This window comes from Aphis gossypii, chromosome 2, assembly GCF_020184175.1.
Source record: "Aphis gossypii isolate Hap1 chromosome 2, ASM2018417v2, whole genome shotgun sequence".
Classification (NCBI taxonomy): Eukaryota; Metazoa; Arthropoda; class Insecta; order Hemiptera; family Aphididae; genus Aphis; species Aphis gossypii.
In genome coordinates, this window is record NC_065531.1 from 20861612 (window position 1) to 20881829 (window position 20218).

At 27.2% G+C, this 20218-nt stretch overlaps 1 long non-coding RNA gene across 1 annotated transcript; it reads left to right on the forward strand.

Annotated features, from left to right (window-relative positions):
• The first annotated feature begins 4913 nt into the window (after positions 1 to 4913).
• LOC114132626 (uncharacterized) lies at positions 4914 to 19482 on the forward strand. The gene is made up of 3 exons (XR_003593065.2): positions 4914 to 5063; positions 5214 to 5330; positions 19096 to 19482. It is a non-coding gene; the product is annotated as an uncharacterized LOC114132626 (long non-coding RNA).
• Positions 19483 to 20218: the final 736 nt, after the last annotated feature.

A 20218-nucleotide genomic window follows, 5' to 3' on the forward strand; every position in this document is an offset into this window, starting at 1 on the left:
AGATGTCACACCCACATGTGTTATCTTTGTCTTACAAACATACAATATGGAAAATTAATTACTTTTATAGTAGAGTCGATTTTGTGTTGTCAACTTAATATTTTATAGTGAATTGACCAAGGTAATTTAGAAGACAATAATAATAAAAAAAAATAATTAACGTCATTTGATTCTATGATAGTGTTTAGTGATTACTAATAAGTGATGGCCAGCACGTAGTACGACCGTTAAAATTAAGTACATACGTCAGTGACTGAAAAGTCTAAACAATGCATAAAATTTGCCTCGTAACCAGTGAAAACTAATAATTAACATTTTTACTATTCGTGCTAAAAAATATCAAGAAAATAAAATTACTGAATTAAATAATTTTCTCTAATTTTTCTTTTTTCTTTTACATAGGTACATTCCAACATTCCTGTTGTAAAAATATTCATATTGTTTTATTTAGTCTTATAATGTAAACTTATATCTTCTTATATTATAAATATTGTTAGTCAATAACTTTAGTACCTATAGTTGAGGCTCAAATAAATAAATAAAAAATAAACTATAATTGCAGTGCAACAACTGTCATTGGTGACAAATAAATTATCTATTATTCTTCACCTTAATAAACACTTTAATATATGTGAGCTGAATACGAAATAATGACAATGTTAGATGAACATTTCCAAAAATACATTTTTGGAAAAATACGTTTCCTTAAAATATTTAATAAAAATACAATATAATATTATTATAACACGCATTGCAAGTAATTCCATGATATTAAATACATTTTCAAATTTGGAAAATTACTTAAGGTATGTATTTGAGTTTTTTTACATGAAATAGTTAAAAATTTTAATTTTAATTATTAAATTCTCTCAGGAATTTCTTGAAAGTTAAATTTTTTAAATTTAACATCTATTCAAATACGTATGAAATACGAAATGATTTGCATGTCAGCAGCGGTAGACAGTACTTTTTTTGGAGGAATAAATTGATGTTATAGTTTATAATTCATATAAAGGTATTGATTATGTATAATGTATATTGTGGGATTATATTATAATATAGGTAGTAGAATAGTATTTATAAAACTATAGTAATAACGAAACGATTATTTTAAGCAAATTCATGAATTTCCGTAAAGTGTGATATTATATTGGGTTTTCGTAAAAATAATATTATATAGAATGCTATTATGAAAATATTATACATCATCGAGTTGTTGAGGGCACAAATTGTCTTTCAAGACTCAAGGTCGTTTGGGCCACGCGTAGAAGAATGCGGGTCAGACGACTGTATGGCATATGGTCGGCTAAGAAAACTTAATGGGAAAAAACTGAAACGAACAACAACCACGCTGAACAAAAAGTGGACGGTATCCAAATTGTTGTGTGATCGCTTGTGAAACAACCCACAAAAACTACATTACTACGCGTAAAACAAGACGCCATAAAAAACAAACAAAAAAATATCTTACGAAAATATAACGGTCGATTAAGATGCGTGTTACGTTTTTTGTTTATCACACACCTTACAATATAATATTATAAATATATATAAAACATATAAGCATTTTGCTTTTACGGTGTCATTATGTGCGATAAACAAAACCGCCTCTCTGTGTGTAGTGTACAGTGTTTAGACTTTATATTATACTTATCATGGTGTTATTATATTATTATTAAGTACTGCATTTTCTTGTTTTTCGTATAAGACGTGAACGCCGCGTTGTGACTATGTTTTTGTCCACTTTTTTTATCTTTATACCTTCTCATCACAATCTGAATAATATTATTATATCCGTAGATAAATTGATTATAATTTAACAAAAAAAAAAAAAAAAATCACATATTTATAAATAAATATACTGTATATTTTAGTATTCAGGTGTCTTCTATAGAGAAATACCCATTTTTCAAAAAGATTTAACATTTTTAAAAATATCTTTTTCAAATGATTCGATGTCAGTATAGTATCACAAAATATTATTTTCATTATTTTATATGTTATATTGTTATAATATAATACTTAACTGATTTTTTTTTTTTAGTGTCATAACATACCTTTTTAATTTCATATTTTTCTGAATAGGTACTTCTAATTTCGAATGGGTAGTTAGTTGATAATAACTTTTAAAATGTATAATAAGCGTAGTTTAGTGGCATAAGGGCACCCTAAAAATGTTCGTCTACTACTGTAATAATCTAAACTTTAAGTACCCATTTAAAAAGTTATATATATATATAAATATGATTTGTATATTATATTTATAATATGAAATAAAAAATATGTTCTGTCACTTTTACTTAAAAGTTATAATGTTAAAAATAGTTACATTTTTTCGAAAAAACGAGTGTTTATATTTTAAAGATTTACCTTATATTATTTTACCTAAAGAAAAAAAGATGTATTCTGTATTTAATGGAATGATGGGAGAGTATCAACAGGTATAATATAATAAGTAATATATTTCAGCCGAGTCTGAATTTTGTGAACGCAATGTATTTCTACTTATTTTCATAACAATAGTTATTAGAATATTTTGTATAACTTAGTGAATTAAAATTCCAGTGGTTAGTAAGTTGTTGTGTATCTACTTATGTTATAACAAAGCTGAGTGATAAAATGTCACACTCGTCATACAATAATAAGTGAGTGAGTTCTGAGAAAATACGTTTAAATTCGCGTTGTATACTGTGGATTAAAACTGTAATTCAAAAATCACAAACACCACTACACGATGGACAATAGAATAAATAAAGCGAAATTATTAAAAGTTGATTATTTATCTAGTCAAGTTTAAATATTTTAACACAATCATCCAACAGTTAAACAACTCACCAGTTATCACACTAAGTTTTCCATATTTTAATCTAGATACTTCTGCTATAGTGATAATTTATAATTGTTTATAAGAAAATAATTAATCGAATTGAAGAATTAATCTAACTAGAAAGGCGAAAAAGGTTTATTGAGTATGTAGTAAAATTATTCAGATAAATTAATTTTCCAGTAATTGAAAATTGAAGTTATTGAACTGTGTCTACTGTAACATATCATACTTCGGTTCTTCGGCAGTAAGTTTTTTAAACGATTTCCGATAAATATGTATGTAACAGAATAATCATCGTCTCCTAAGAAAAATATTATCAACAATACATTATTATATAATTTAATGAGTATGGCAATAAAATATTAAGTAATCAATGTACAATTTAATATTATAATGGAGTATTGGAGTGCATGAGTGATAGTGTTGTATACAATCATTTTTTTTTTTAACAAATCCCAATGAGTACCTAATGATAACATTTGTTATAAAAACTTATTATTATTTATGCCATTTATGGAAGTAATGCAAAAAAATTATTTTATTTGACTGTCCAAGTGAATATACGTGCTGTACTAGTATTACTAATTATTGAAAAAAACACAAGTATGTTGATTTTAGCAAACTATTGTATTTAATATTTTCCATTAGGAAATATTTTAAATAATAACTTGTCTTAGTGTTAAAAATATATATTTTAAAATTTCTACTGAATATTCTCTGCTTACTTCAATTGAATATATTTTCTTGTATCATTTTCTCTATTAAACTATTATTTATACATCTAAACACTTTTTTTCATTATTATTACTTATCATAAAGCGGTTTTTTAATTTAGCTTTAAAGTTTAACATTATTTTAATTTTATGTCTTTTGAAAATGTATCTGTATATTTTAATATACGAAAATTTGAATCAATAGTTTATTATTTATGAGTATTTCGAGTTAGGATGGTGAGGAAAGTTGAGAGGTGCCTGTGGTTTATATTATGTATACAATATAGAGTATATATTCCTCAACATTTTGCCGTTCTAGTCCGCTCATCGAAAACTTCGAATGCTCATCAATAATAAACTATTAGATATCTGATATTTACGTACACATTTTTTGAAAATACGATATTAAAAATAAATGGGTTGCCGGTGGCGTTTAAAAAGATTATACATATTATAAACAATCACTACGATAAAAAATAATAAAAATATCTACACACATAAATAACTACATCGAATCATGCACAAGAATATGTTTTTACGGAAACATTGAGAAAATGAGATTAAGGACTCGTATAAACTAAAAAAGTGACTCAAATACCAACTTATATAACGAAATGTATATCATGTATGTATGCTACTAGAAATATATGACTAATATCTATACTTAGTAAATGCATGTAAAGGTCAAGCAGCAGGTAGTATATCGAATGTAAATGAGCATCCGTCGAGTTTTACATAATTTTCGTTTTGAATAAAAACTACTGCAGTGAAATTTATAAGCTAATAATATGACATATTATAAGAATATAAATAAATACACTATGTATGAAAAGGATGAATTTTTCAATTATCTCGATTAGATATAAAGAACATTGATGCTGACTAATGTTGGTCAAAACAACTATGCGGATAAAGTTCATAATATGGATATATTCTATTTGGTACCTTTGTAATATTTAAAAGTCATAAATAAATTTCAATAAATATACATATTCATTGAATTTTGTCAGTATAATAATAAAAATAAAAATATATTTTGTTAATTAATAAAAATAAAGCTAAGCAATTCTAAACAATTTTTGAAAATAAAATAAACTTAATTCATTATTATTAGTAATCATGGATGATGGATAAGGATAACGATTAAACTTTAAATTGTGAGGTATATACGTATATGCGTATATACAATATTATAATTTATTTATTTATTAAATGTCGTAGTCACATTGTTTTTATTTTAACATCAATAATCATCCGTTATCATAATATATCGTCTTAATTATCTTTTGTAATTGACAATTTGGTTGAAAGTATAATTATTAAAATCGATCGTTTTTAACTCTAATCATCAGTTAGCTATGAAAATTGTTTTAACAAACACTGGCGTAGAGACAAATCTAAAATAATATTCAACGCGTTGTTTTCGTTTACGGCTACTACATAATATAATATAAAGTGGACAAATATGATAAACCTACATATAGTCATCTCGTTTCGGTTTATTTGGATCGCCGTCGTAGTAGGTATAATAGTAGAATGTTAAATTTGTCTTGAAGCTAATTCGTTTTATAGACCACGCGTATCATCAGTTACTAACGTCGACTGTACCAAATCGAGCGCTGCCGAATAAATTTCAATTTGTCACTATTTATACATATTTATACCTATTGCAGATAACTCGAGACGAACCGTATATATGCGAACGTCACGCTCTGGTTTTCATTACCAATAACGATATTATGAGATAGGGTGTACCAAACAATGATGTTAAGGCCGATTGTGGTTTGTAGGTAAGTACATTGTAATTTGTAATATTATACTTACTCAACACCAATTACATAAAATAAATACAAACATCGTACATACAAAAATACAAATGTGTTTCTCGTCCTTCATTTAATACAATGCAATATTATATTTTAATTTATAATGTAATAATTTTTCGATCGTCAATAATATTAAATAACGATGTTTGTTTATACATTTCAAACCCGCAGATATCACTTTTACATTAATAAATGTATGCGTTTTTTAAATGTGATCTGTTGGAAGTAGTCCGACATTTTCAAACAAGAATTTACATGATTGATAACCTTGCATCCATGTGCGCCCATTAATGGGGAAGTAAGACAGGGTAATATCGTTTCCCTCCCTTGAAAAATAACACTAAATTATAATTTATAAATATTTCCGTAGTACTATTATCTAATGACTTAGACATAATAAATCGAAAAAAATGTTTATAGCTCATATTTACTTGCCGATACTGCGGAATAATATAAATAATACCAATGTAATTGATTATATTTTTTCTCATTTTCTAATATTTTTCCTGTAACTATTAAAGTTAATTTTAATTAACTATAACACTATAATAAAGTATAAATTGTATAAATAATAGCAAATATTTTATATTTATTTGATGAAATAACATTACACCTTTATTTAGCTTAAATACGAGATGTTTTTTATTTTTATTTTAATCTCTTTCTTAAAATTTTACATAATATAGGCCATGCTTGCATCTAAACCTTTAGTATAGGGTACACTAATTAATCACACTAGGCTCAACTTATAATATTTTCAATGAATTTTATGATTATATAATTACGTTTTGTACAGGAATACGATAAAATACTGATTAGTAAGAAAAATAAAAATCATTCATGTGTGTTGAAGTAAATCTAAACAATTTGTATTCAGATTAATCTCATAATTCTGTTCCTAAAACATGAGTCTGCGTACGCCTATATGATAAACGAACACACAATATAATAGCGTTTTAAGGAACACAAAATATTTTCAAAAAATTGTTCGTTAAACTTGCAGTTATGCAGTTGTACAAGCTAGAAAATGTTCAATTGAGATGCACATTACATTTTTTTGTAACATCATGATTATATTATATAAACATCGGACAAAGTAAAATTGTATTATTATCATTATTATATAAACGCCATGTGATATATAATTTTTTATCATAATTCATAACTAATATATAGCTTACATTTTCTTTGAGTTAACAAATGTTTTAGTAATTGGATTGAACATTGAACTATATAATAAATCTAGTATCGACTACACGTTGTCGAGCCGTCGAGGTTATTACTATAGTCGGAAAATTATACTACGATTTACACAGTGTAAATAATATACCATAATACATATTATAATTTCATGATAAATGTTTTTGTAACAGAGATTAAAAATATGAATGAAACACGTGTGAATGTGTGATACAGATGAATAATAACAATAAAAAAGAAAAGCCGATTCCGCATAACCATCATTAGTGCAGCAGTAGCAATGCTACACGAACATTATAAAATTCATAAACAAGTGGAGTTTACAAACCATTAATTATTATTACGATATTTAATAAGATAATAATTGTGATTGGTCAGAGAGGAGAAAAGTTAAAACTAAAAACAGTAAAGGTATTTATTTCATTTATAAACTATCTACCTACGTATATACCGTATGCGCCTATGCCATGATTAGACAGCTAAAGGTCACAAGATTGATTCAATAGACTTATTATTTTTGTTTGAATGTTGACTTTTGTATTAAGTTATAATGATGTTATCCAGCCAAGTATATTTTTGTGTTATGACCAGGACTACAAATTGAATGTACCTGCTAACATTTAAAATATAAGTGAAATAGATAAAAAATAAATATATATAAGTAATATGTATGAATTATTTCCCCTCCCCAAATATGGAATAAAAATATTTATGTATGTATATAAAATAAAAAAATTATATAAGTACTAACATCTAAGATAATATGCAAACATATTTAAAACGGGACTTCGTATTTAGTACGAAAATATGTCTCGAATAAAATGTGTTTAGAATTGTACCCGTAAACGTGCAAAATCATTACTCACAGTTCTACAGGTAATGATATTATTGAGACGAAGAAATTAATCCATGTCGGACAGTGCATAGGTACACGTTAGAGGTGGACCTGACAACGTGTAAAAATGAATTGATAAAAAAAGACAAAAACACGCGTAACGCCGTAACGGTGTTTCACTGTCGTTGTTGTTTGTCAGAGAAAAGACGTTACACAATAATATTATTATAGTATATGTAAGAGGAAATATAAATCAAAAACATGGAATTGAGTGAAAAACAACTTTTATAGTAATTAAAGTTGAAAAAAATTACGAGTCTTGTAACCGTATAATATATTACAGGACGTAATCCATATAAAACCTTTATAAACCTAAATAATTCATAGAGTACCCTAACCCGATCAAAACAGGAAGAAAAGGTGAGATATAAAACCCGAAAAATTGCCCATTATATAGTATTTGGGATTTAACCAAAATGGTTTTGATGGCAATCAAAATTAATTGTTTTTTTCAAAAATTAAGCTTGGTATTATATTATATATGTATATAGGTTACCCGATATGAAGAAATATTATAGTCATCATTACTGTTTGGTTATGAATATAATTGATTTTTTTTCATTTCCAATTTAATCGTATGGGATAATTTTTATTAGCACAGTACTGTGCGTTTCAAAGATCACCTACCTATATACCCTGCATTATTACAATACTTGCGATTTATACTGTGAAAATCCATCAAAACGATACGAAACCGATCACGAAAATATAATCGATGTACAGAAATAATTACTTACCAACCGTTCGGTATTAGGTTGATATCGCAGTAACGACCATAGCTCTGGCGGCGTTGACGGATCACAGACGAAAAGTCGAATTAAAGTTTCGGTATTTCGACGTGGGTGGCCGGTGCCGGGGACGCAGATATATTATTATGTTATAGTAGCAGCAGAGAATCTATGATTTACCCTCGGCCGTCGAGGCAATCGGCGAAAATAAACTGCACCCGACAGAATGTATTATTTCGTCAAGTCCGCGCTCGATGACGGTTTGGAAGGGAGCTGCGTATACATAATAAATGTAATATATTATGTCAGCCGAAGGGTCGCGACGTATTTTTAACTCATTTTCGTTTAAAACCTGCAATACTCGTGTTTTATTTAACCGTAGCTACAGAGGAGGTCTGTATAGTGATGTATACGACCGTGAGTACACGTGGCGCAGACCATAAACCGACGAACGAAACCGCGTGTTTTAATATTATTATTATACATACACCTCATACCGGCAATGGGCCGTGTAGGTACAGCGTTTAAAAACGAATGAAAAGATAAAATAAAAACGTCTAATTGTTATATTTTTTACGCCGACTCGCCCCTATGGTCGGAGATTATACGACAATAATATATTATTGTAAAGCGCAATAGTGATTCGCACGGGGCACAATTATTGTACGTAGGGATACGCGGTATCCGGCTACACGTTTTTTTTTCTCCTGCGTAGACGACTCGCGCCCGTAATTTAATTCGTATTTATTATTTCGTTTACCTGCCCTATTGGCTATTTTACACCGTAATAACGAGTACAATACACGTAAAAATAATAATATATTTTATCAAAACGCTACACAGTGGTGTATCCGTGTATACGCCATTTGTGTGCACAGCTTTCTGACACAAACCCGAAACGGCACGGAATTGATATTGATGCCTCGCATTAATACGACTCTGCGACTGTCGAATCATTACCGCAAACTATACCTACAAATGTACAGTTATTACAACTATTAATTACTACGTAAAATTGATATTCATTGGACTTTAATAAATTTATACAATGTATGTTACTACAAAGCGCATACGGCGAATGTTTATGTGTAACTATATAATAGATAATAATTATTCTCGAGTACACATTCTATATTGATATGACTCTGTCGTCTATAATGCCTAATGTCTTGTACATTAGGCAAAATAACCGCATATATTTTCTGGCCATTCACATTCAAAATATTAATTTTTTTATAATATGTGATTAGCTTTTATTTGTACGCTTTAGTGAGTGTGTGTGAGAAGTGAGGAGAAATGCTCAAATGTGTAAAAACGGAAAAACTATTTATACGATGGAGGAAATTACTGAGGAATAACGTGCGAATTTATGCTAATTACGTGTTAAATATTAGCATAGAAATAAATATAGGTACCTAATTATGTTAGATGGGGCTGAAGAAATATCTCCTAAAAGCGTGAAAATTATGAGGCAATATAGAGGAACCTTGTATTTAATTATTAAAGTTTTGACCGAGTGAAACGTTTTTTTTCAACAATACCTAGTTCAAAAAAAAAAAAAATTTAAAAATCAAAAATTGCATAATATAATTTTTTGAAAAATGTACTATGTATATAATGTGCTATAATTATATAAGTATATTTTGGTGATAATTTCAAGTACTTATAGTTACCTATAATTGTATAGTTGAAGATCGAAGTAGTTTTTGAATTCCTTATCATATAAAAATGTATAAAAAAATACACAAACACATATCATTGTAAAATCAATATATTCATCGCTCCGCTCAAAATCTAAAAGTAGAACGTTAGATTTTTAGACATACAATAAGTGTAAATATACTAGTGTAGTGTGTACTACTAATCATATTATATCGAAAAATATCAATATAATTATTATTATATTATTAGTGAAGATTTATCTAACAATGTTAATGTTAAGATAATAGTACTTTCATCTACGGGTTAGTGTAAATTAATCAAAAGAAAAATACTAAAATTTATCAGCGGAACAAAAATAGTTTGCACTAATGTTCCACACGCGAAAAGATATATATATATAACAACTAAAACCGTTGATTACTGGAAATTTCTCTCATACTATGAAGACAATTAAAAAACATTGTTTTCTTACACAACAAACTTCATTATTTGATAAATATATATATATATATATATACCTATATAATACATCACAAAGACAAAATTAAAATCCAACAATTAACAATAAAGATTAAGAAAAATAACATTACAAACAAAGTGATTGTTTTTGAATAAATTGTAACAAAAATATAATAAAATATTACATAAATTTAATTTATTTAATATTATGTCAAACGACTACAAAATATAAATATTTAATAGTGAGAATGTATATATCTACACAAATGTAATGATTATTGAATAATTTGAATTAACTGAATCAAGAAAGTGGAAGTTCTATTACAACGGTAAATAAGCAGTATACGATACGTTTATCAATTATTATTATTACGATGATATAAACTTCTAAGCGTGTAAAAATAATATACACGAATTCATTTTCACGTTGTATAAAAAGGTAGTAACATTATTATTTTGCTTCAATAATATTAAAGTGAACTAATAGCTATGGACAATAATATACAGTCTATCCAATTAAAATGAGTTTTTTTCTTTAAATTAAAGTATAACAATGTACCTACGTGCATTTAAAACATTTAAAAACTTGTGAGGCATATTATCAAAACCCCATTGTGCGGAGTACCTCTTTAGATACGATCATGTTGGAATTTTAAATTAAATATAAACAAGCGACTCCTCCGAGTATAGTGGAGTGAGATTTTTATAGTAATATGTGATAATATGTACATTGTACAATGTACATCGATTTTACAATTAATAGAAATTCTACAATTTGTATGGTCATTCGATGATCATCATAATAAACAATAAATTACTTTAAGACAGATGTCAAAAAATGCCTAATGATGTACAATGTACATTATTCGTTCATGATTTTACTATTTTTTTTTCTAATGAAAATCAAGAAAATTATTGCTTTTATAGATTTAGGACAATATTTTAAAGTCGAAAAAAAATATTTATATAATACTTTAAATTTTGAAAAAAAATTATAATACAAGCATATTGAGATTTCAGAGTGGTTTTCTAACGTATTCAGCAGTATCTTAAAAATAGCTTTAATAATAATTTTATAAAAAATATGAATTTTTTCAGATAAATATAATATTACTTATATATTTTCTTTAAAAATTAACAAAATAATACCATAATCCATGGAAATATTTTTTAAGTGATAAACTACATTAGTTATAATATGACAATGTTTGTTTTGTATGACGGTAGTATCAATAATAATAGGTATATGTTGTGAGATTGTAACAATATCAAATACGATCACTAAAAAAGGGAAGCACTAAAGTTTTCGAGACTAAAACTATTTTTCGTGCCTTTTTTTAAATTGTTCCAAGAAAAATTTGTGAAAAATATGTTTGTGAATCGTTTAGATATTTTCATTATACTTATAAAATATATTTTGTTCGTATTCCAATTATAGATAACTAAAAATAGTTATAATAAGTTTTTTTGCAATATAGGTATAACAAAAATGTTGTTAGGGACTTTTATACTAAGATATATCTTATAATATAAATATTATTAATTATATATTATTATAGAACATGATACTTAATAATTCGATATTCAATTTTCATATATATTATATTCTAACGTTATTCAGAAAAATATTCACTTTTTAAGAAAGAAAAATATAAGGTATACAAGTTATATTACTTCTTACTATTATTATTTATTAATTTTTTTATGAGTTCTATAATTTTTTTAAATATTTTAGTATAAAATAAATATCGATTTCTATATTGCAGATGATATCTCACTGGGATATTTTTAAATTTAAATCTCTTATGATGGTGAGCTGTGGGGTCAAGATGACAAATCTTGTACTCGAATTAAATCCAGTAGTTAGTAGTACGTATGAATTATGTCAAAATTTTCAACTAAAAATGATGAGTTCCTAAATTTGCAATTTTAGTACAAATGTTTAGAAAAAAATTAACATTATTTAACAAAATAAAACATAAATCTACTCAGTACTCTATATGTCTTTAATAATTAAATAATCATTAATAATGATTAATGACTCTTTATTTTGTTATCTAAATTCTATAGTATCAACTAATCATTAAGTATAACATTATTATTATTATGTAGATATTGAACATTTAACATTATCTACTTATTAATCAATAAGTTGATGTATAATATAAACATTAAGATTCTTAAAATAATTAATATTTTGATAGTCGATACTATTGTCATTATTCTACATTAACATATATCTGCACGTTAAACCTTGGAATTTATTTAACTAAAAATTAAAATGAATGTTTGGTGGTTACAGTTTGATTTTTTTTTTAAGCTCTTACAATATTATAATCAGAATACTTGTTAAGAATTTTTTAAGAAAATAACTTATTTCCATTATTCTCTTCTTCTATAGTTCCAAAGTAACTCAAACTATGTAAGTTGTGCACTTTACAAACATAAGGTGATATACGAATTACGGGCATAAATATTTTCTTTCATTGCTTTATCGAAACATTTGGTAAGCCATGAAAGTATATAATATACACTTTTATTGAACTGAATTTAAAATATTATTGTCTTTCAAAAATCCATTTATTTTTTTTAAACAACAATTAAAGTGTATTGTGGAAAGGATTTTTGAGAAGAAGCCTGAATAAATTTATATTTCATATCCACGATATTCTTTCACTCCAAAAATTTTCGATATCAAACACAAAGGATAAAATAACTATATTGATTTCACGTCAGCAATTAGCACCAAGTACTACCGTCAAAGTCAAAACCTGTGTCCACAACTGTTATGCCAAAAATAATGACCTAGGTAATTTTGTCCGCAATATGCAGCCTTTTTTTAGGTGCGGAGAGGGAGGGCAACATGAAATATTTTGCAGTGCATAGAGGTATTACTATAGGTACCTACTTAAAACACTATATGTACTCTGTAGTACGAAAAATAAATTTTACTAAACTTGTATTTAATATAAACGGAGAGCTAATGAAAACACGTGATTTTACTCAAAGAAAATATGTTCGATTTGTCGCAGTTTTCTAATGAGATAGGTAACAATTATCCACAGGTAAATTCGCGTAAACACAACTGGTTACAATTTTCCACACTGTATATTATGGCCTTATGGGTACATTTAATAAACGCTTGTTTTAGTTATAACGGTTAGGTTTTTCCTATTTTTTATATGCTACTATATTAATTACCGTGTTTTTGAAATCACGTTTTCGATAAAAACATGACAACTGTGAAAATACAATTATGTAATATTATAATAATATATTATATATTATGATACGAATAAATAGATCCACGGTACGCATATTCTTTATATTAAATTATTGTTTAGTGCTCGCGTTCACACGAATAGGTCAAGTTGTATATTATATAAATATATATTATATTATGTGCATATAAAATAAGTATATTATTTTTTATCCCTTTCCTATTTATATGTGTGGCACACGCACGTGTAAGTAAAAATAATCGATTATTTTCCAATTATGATTATTGGTACTTATACTTCATATAGACGGGGTTGTTAGTGATGGCAATAAAAATATATGTCTATATACAAGGTGATTCGCCAAGCTTGCAGCTTACCCTTCTTTTAACCTTTAACGCATCTATTGAATTTAATATTTTTTTAATCTTAAGTACACTTGAAACATCTTATTTTACATTTTTTTTACAATTTTATATATATTTTGAAGTGGTATACAATTTTGTTTTATCATAATATGTCTGCACTTTTTTTTATTGTAGATTGGACGATTTTTTTTTTTTTAATTATTTATTTCGTTATGTCTTATGTGTATCGAAATATATACGATTAGTTTTTGAGTTATTAAAGTTTATGTAATAAGAATAATAGCCCTTAATGATGATTTTATATAAAATATATAATGTGTTGTATTTAGAACTTCGATAGTTTTTAGAAATTATAAAATTATAATTAATTAAAATTAATAACTAAAATTGTTTATTTTTTAGTCCCATATTATTTTTTAAAATCATTACCATGAAATATAGGTATATGTTAATACTTGTAGCATATAAAACCGATATTAGGTACTTATTTGGATTTTAATTTACTTAACTCCCATTAGCATTTTGAAAATAATCATGATTTTAAATCTTAATATTTTATAACAAAAAAATGTGATAATTATTCAGAAAGTTATGAGTTTGTATCACCGCATTAAGATACTTCTTAAATTGTATAACTTTAGTACTCAAACATTTGGTACTTAAGTATACTTAAAATGTTTAATTAATTTATAATTAAAAGAAAAAAGCTGTGTAATAATGTACAATTTTAAGAGAATCACGTTATAATTAATAATAAAACAAACTTTGCACTTATTATAGGCTATAATATGATACAGTGCATGTACTCTCATATTATAATATACTAGTACTATAACTATACTATACTATTAATTATAGTTATTGCGCAGAAGATTGTGTGTTTTTTAACAATATTTATCATCGTACTTAGGTAATTGTATCTTTTTTTTTCTCAAAGGAGCGTACATTTTATATTAAGAAAAGAGAGAAAAAAATAATTGAGATAAAATTCTACACAATAGTTCATGAGTGCACTGTGCTTTACATGATTTTTTTTTTATTTCATTTCGACTCACGTGAAAATTATTTATTTATAAAAAACCACAAATCTATTAGGTACCGTTTTTTCTGTAGTAATACTGCACACTTGCGATCGATAATAATTATATTCTTTGCATTCAGGTTTCGATTTGATACACTTGTCTAAAACCTTTAAATATTTTTTACTAACTAATATATTTTTAGTTTATTATACATACACACACACACACACACACACACACACACACACACACACACACACACAATTTAACTACTTAATGAATGTCTGTAGTATAGCTTTATTTACATCATATCATAAAAAGTAATGTCTAAATTCCGTATTATATAATATGATTAATAAATAATTGTGGCGTATTTTGGTAATAAATTTTTCATTTAGATATTCTTGATATGTATATTGCTACCCATGATAATTTATGTGCGAATCAAAATAACAAATACGTTTAAATTCTATAATACTAGAAAAATACAATTATCAACAGAAATTTAATTTCATATATACTATGAAATCTGGAACACTGTAGACTGTTGCACTGCATGCGTTCTTTTATTATATTGTAATATATACAAGTAAATACCTACTGTTTGTTTATGCGAGTTATTAAATCGGTTCCATGCCTCGTGCTAAAGATATATACACGGTCGGTGCGTATAATATAGGTGTCATTGTATTTCGTGAAATAGATAAATTTTGTTTCTTAGACAATGATACGATATTACAAAATGCGTTTCGTACCAACGCGTTTTTTACCTTTTCCCGGTAACACGTGAGTTTCCCGCGTATTTTTTTTTTTAATTTAAACATTCACTTACATGATTTATATTCGTTCGTATTGTGCGCCACCGAACGACTGCCGTAATACGTGCGAGGTACAAACATGCTGATATACGAGCGGCGGTGGTACGATTTTTCAATCAGTAATAACCGAATAGGCAATACTGCAGCACTCATAAATCTACATGGCAATGCTCGCTTTTAGTCAATACGCTCGTTCGCTAAAATGGTGTAAAAAAAAAAAAAAACGTGAAAATGAAATTTGAACGCGCAGCTGCGACAATTGCACTGCGCATTTAGGGACAAAACGGTTTTCGAAAGTATTACAATTTTCAAAAAACTCGTACTCATGACTCGGTGCTCGTTTTTCAACTGAAATATTGGTGGTGGAAGGGGGGTAGAAGGCAAAATGAAACCGACCAGGGAACAGTGCGCACATAATACGTTTCTATGATGTTAATAAGGCACTAAAAATTGTCGGTTTTTGTTAGACGGTTAACGCCAAGTATAAATTAGTAGATATATATATATCTTTATCTCGTTGAACTAATTTTAAAGTTTCACATGACAATATTATTTTGTCTTATTCCAATATTATGCACCATAAATTGTACTGCTAATCACTACTGTTAATTAATGCAATGATGCAAATTGTCAACGAAGAATCGTTTTTCTCTTTTTCTTAACACTACACCTAAATTGTCTTAATATCTTGAATGTTTAAATTATTATTGATTTTTACTAATATCACTTACTATTGAGTCATTGATATTTGTAATTGTAATTATAGTTTTTTTTTATAAATAATGTGTAGATTAAACATAGAAAACAATTAAAATTTAATAACATCGATTATCTATACTCTTAGACATTATAAAACGATTGAAAAAATAATTTAAAAATGTGGGTATTTTATAAAAGTATATAATAATATTTTCTTAATAAAAGTAGTAGATATCGTTTTTACTTAAAACGGATATTCTTTCTTATTTCTTTTGAACTACTCGTGTAAACTGCTACCCGGTGCTATTATTCCATATTCGTAAAATGAATCATAAAAAGTGAGTAGGAAAATAACCATCGATCATTACGAATATAATACAATAATATTGGACTATATGTCTATATAATACGAGTATATTATACATATTTGATAAGTAAGCACTAAGCAGTAAAAAACAAACAAAAACCAAATGTATTTTTGAAATGTCATCCGTCACGAAATAGTAACAATGTTTTCGCCATGAACGATGGGAGGACATTTTTTTATCTTATCGTATTCAAAAGTGTTTTATAGCCCCAATAATCAATAATTTGTACTAAAATTCCACCTACAATAATTCTGGTCTTGCTATTTAACGCCCCCGACTAAATAATCATTTAAGTTATATTTGATGATTATTTCATAGAATAAAATTCATTATCTTAAAAAATACAATTTTTTTTTTAATTTGTTTTTTTTTTTTTACATAATTTAATATTGTAACAAAACATCGATGCAAAAAAATTAAAAACTAAAACTGTTGATGATTTGTTTATGAGTTATAAGTGTTTTAAATTTAAATGAGTGGAGTGGAGTAATTTGCTCAGTGAAGCGTCTATCCATTACTCGCCACTCATCTAAACTTTTAATACTTCTATTCCATTAACTAATTAACTAAAGTCTGAAATTTTATTTTTATACATGTATTAAAATACATCGAATAATATTCTGCTTAAGAACGTGTGGTTGAAAATGCGTAAAAAATGTAAAAAAAATAATAAATGACAACAATAAGAACAAACAATTTAAAAATTATAATGTTCTTTTCAAAAGCTTTGTTTTGTAACGATTTAAAATTACGCAAAACGTACTAAATATTTTAAACAATATTTTTTTTACGTTATGAATCACCTGATACGTATAATCGTATAATGTTTATTAATTTATTACCTATACCGTATATTATGTACCTAACGTAGTAACGTACATTTACCCGTACCGTTAAGGTACATGACGTGTACCTATACTGCTGCAGCTTAACACACAGTGCACACGCGTTAAATTGTAAAAAACAACGTTACTGCAAACGCGGTTTATTCGTTTTATTATTAAAATAACATATAATATTGTTTGAGGCATAAGCCGACGTGCCGCGAACGAATAATAGGTACGCCGCGAGCGGTTTGTAAGACTCGCCGTGATGTTCATAGACACACAATAGTCGTAATACCATACGACATACGGTTTCGTGTTTATTTAATAATACAATTCACGGGATAACCTATTTATTTTTTTAACTCTGCAGACACATGCGTGCGGTATACGTGCGAATATAGTATTGTATGTAAGGTATTTACCACCGTGCAGCAGTGGTTAGCTACGCCAACGGTATATTAATATGTAATCCGCGAGGTGACGGACGACTGCAACTCGCCATACACAACGCACGCACCCACCCGGTCGAAGAATTTTGGACCGAAAAATAAAAATAATAATTGTCGTATCGATCGTGCCGCAGTGAACGACGCATGATGATAATAATAATAACATATAGTAATATATTACAGGTACGACTGTAATATAATATTAGATAGGTAGGTATAATAAAAGGCGTGTGTATGTACATATATATGTAGTGGTCGTGAGAGAGATTTGGTTAGCGTTTGTTTTTACGATCATATTTTTGCGTTTTTAGTTTTTATGACGCGCGCGCGCTTCTTCTATATTATAATATTCTTCTCGTTGCATACCTATTTAGGGCACATTTAGCCTTTGGGCGCGCACTGCTGGGAAATGCAAGGATTGCTTTAATAACTGTACTCCGCGATTTATATAAGTACCTAATATAATTTACGATCAGAGTGGTCTTGGGGCGGTGGTTAATATGGCTTCGTTTTCGTCTCCCATAGTAATAATAATAATATAGGTCACATGTAATAATACGGGATGCTATATGCAATATGGCTCAGCAGCGAATACCTGCACAGCCGCCATCGTGCAGTATATGAGTGTTGTTGTATATAGCTAGTGGTTGTTTTCGTTTAATAAAATATCTCGAGACGCGGCTCAGCGGCGGCGGGTGACGACGAAGTTTAGAATTTAATATTATACAATAATCAGCCATAAGATTTTATTAATAATTCGATACCTCGATTGAGTATAATATTATACAGTTAGTAAAATTGTATGCGCGCCCGCTACTCAAAATACTCAAAATATCAAGATTGAGTGCGTTGGCAAAACGAAACATATTAATGTGTTTGTTCGTGAAAAAATTTTGATTTATAATTTATATGGTAGTCAGGTATTTCTTTATATAATTATATTGTTACATATACCTACCTATATCTTGCTGATTGCCGATAATCCAACGATTTTTTTTTTTTTGGTTTTTAAATAGGTAATATATGAACATCTAATGTGTGATCCGCATGAAATTCACGAAGAGTCATGATAATACATATTATTGTATAGAAGCAGGTACAACTTCGACGGGACTTATAAGTAATAATAATGTATCACCGTAGAACGTGGATATGTTTTATATTACACATCATGTAATCTATGATACGTAGATCTTTCACGAACTGTGATGAAAAGAAAAATAAACAATACATTATATTGTACCCATATAAAAAGGTAAGTTGCATTAACCTCTGGCCTAAATTTTAGATTCAAAAATAAAATAATTTCATCTGACAAATTATTATTTTATCATTTTTGAGAACATTCAAAGTATTTTGCAGATAAAAAGAAAATATATAAAGAATATAAATACTATAAAATATATTGGGGCAATAGTTTTCAAACAATAATGATGATTTGCAGGCTTTATTTATATTTTAATATTATATTTAAAAAAAAAAGTCGATCTTAATAAATTTTTATCACTGTTTTCGGTAAAAATCAATGGTGCTTATTTTTTATTAATGTATCTACGAGTCCCTTCCTTTATCCTAAAATATCAAATTTTATTTAAATAAAAATATTATACTCTACTCATTAATAGTTTTATTATACGAATCAGTGTTTCTCAACCTCTTTCTATTCATTTAACCCTTGATCTCTCACTACTGCTTTACGTACCCCCAACTCCCAAAGTTATGGGGTACTCCGTACCCACTTTTTACAATGCTATATATTAGGTATATTGTTATTTTATTATTGTTTTAAACACTTATATATTAAGAAACTCCGATTTTTATATATATTTTTTTTTATTTTATGACAAAATGTATGAAATTATTAAATATTTTACAAATAACAAACCATTAAAATATTCGATATCAGATAAAAACATTTCAGCCATTACACTTTATTTTTTCATGTGTTTCGTCATATCTTTTTACGTATCACCGATTGGAAAACGATGATATAAATTAATGTAGATATTTAGTTAAGTTATTTTAGTCGCAAACACTTTTTTGATAAGGTTGGGTGAGACTAGCCTAGCCTCCCAGGCCAGGGATACGATATTAATAATAATATACAAGGTACATTTTATTTAGAATATGTGTAAAGTA